Raw genomic sequence first — 1620 nt, 5'->3', positions numbered from 1 at the left:
GCATGAACCGGGGCCAGGGCCTGGTGTGAGGGCAGCCCATCCAGCTGCAGCAGCCACTTGTCCCCAGTACAAAGGACAAGCCCGCGATGCTGGTGCCATAGTGCAGCAGCAGGGATGGTCCAGGGCTGGACCATCACCTCTTGCCCCTCTTGATGCCTGGTCTTGCTGACTGAGCCTTAGCTCCTTGGGGGGCATGGGCAGAGCTGAGGCTCCTGGGGCCCCTTACGCTCTCACCATCCCTCTCCTGTTCCTCACTCTGCAGAGAAGGGTTGTGGCTTGGAGGAGCGTGTCTGTCCCTGAGGCCCCAGAGCTTGGGGTGTGCTGCCGGCGAGGGAATTGCAGGCCCAGCTATCGTGTCCATCAGCTCCATAATGAAGCATGCTCCGCATTTTCTCTGTCTTAAAGACTTTTCCTTCACACTGCCCTTCACAGTGGTGCTACCAGAGCTGGCTCCAGGCCTTTCCCCTTTCCTTCCCTCCCGGCTCAGCACCGGGAGCTTTCCCGATCCTGACACTGCCATGACATCAGCCTCTGCTTGGCTGTGCCCGATGCCAGCTCCTGCGTGCGGGCAGGTACCAGTGGCGTGGGCACCCCCTGACCTCAGCTGGAGCAGGGCGAGGGGTGCTCCTTCTGCCAGCACACCGTGATCCCAGCAGGAGCAAGGCAGGGAGTGATCCCGCTGCCGACACGGCCGCCTGTTTATTAACCCGGATTACCGGGAGCTGCTGCCGTCTAGCACTGGAGATATGCCGAGGAGATAGGCTGGAGCAGCCTCCCCCGCGGCGGGATGGGAATGGGGCTGTGGGCGGGGGGACTCGGGGAAGGTGCTTGATGATGTTTATGAAGCACTTGCTTTGGCTCCCGAGACGGCTGGAGCCCAGGGGCTGGCACCCAGGGAGAGGCCCTGGGACAAGCACCCAAGGGCGGGTAGACAGGGACTCGTACCCAAAGCTGGCATCCAGGGACTGGCACCCAGGGACTGGTATCCACAGTGCCTGCAGCAGCCCCTGGCCCAGCACATGGAACTGCTGCATGTCAGGGGAAGTGGAACAGCTAAGCCTCTTAATGATATTCTTCTGAGGAAAAAAATGGCCCTGTGGATGAGCTGGAATTAATGTCTGTTCCTGACGCCCGGCAGGACGTGTTCCAGGCTGCCCATCCTAGCTGTGCCAGACTGCTTCAGGAGGGAAGGCAGCCCCAGGAAAATGAACTAAGGATTCAAAAACCCTGTCAGTGGGGACATGGGCAGCCCTGAGTGAGCCCTGTGGCTTCTGGACCTGGGGGATCCCATGCCCAGAGTGGTGAAGCACCTTCCCCAGCAGGGGCTGCATTCAATCTGCCAAGGGACGACCTGGACCGTGCTGCTGGGGATACTGGACCCAGTGCTGTGCAGGCAGACCAGCCCATTGCCTGCTGTGCTGCTGCCTGCCCCACTGCCGGCGGGCAGAGGAAATCTCTCTGCGGGACCCCGATGGCAGTCATCAGCCCTGCTCCTCCCGGGCTCCTGCTGCGGCCCAGGGTTTCAGAAGCTCCTTGGCCGGGCAGTAACTCCCTTTCCCTTTGATTTATTGTTCCCGGGCTGGACCCCCTCCTCCTGCCAACCTACTTTTTCTCTCTATC

This window comes from Corvus brachyrhynchos, unplaced genomic scaffold (assembly GCF_000691975.1).
Source record: "Corvus brachyrhynchos isolate BGI_N302 unplaced genomic scaffold, ASM69197v1 scaffold1005, whole genome shotgun sequence".
In the NCBI taxonomy this organism is placed as follows: Eukaryota; Metazoa; Chordata; class Aves; order Passeriformes; family Corvidae; genus Corvus; species Corvus brachyrhynchos.
This window is presented reverse-complemented; position numbering follows the sequence as displayed.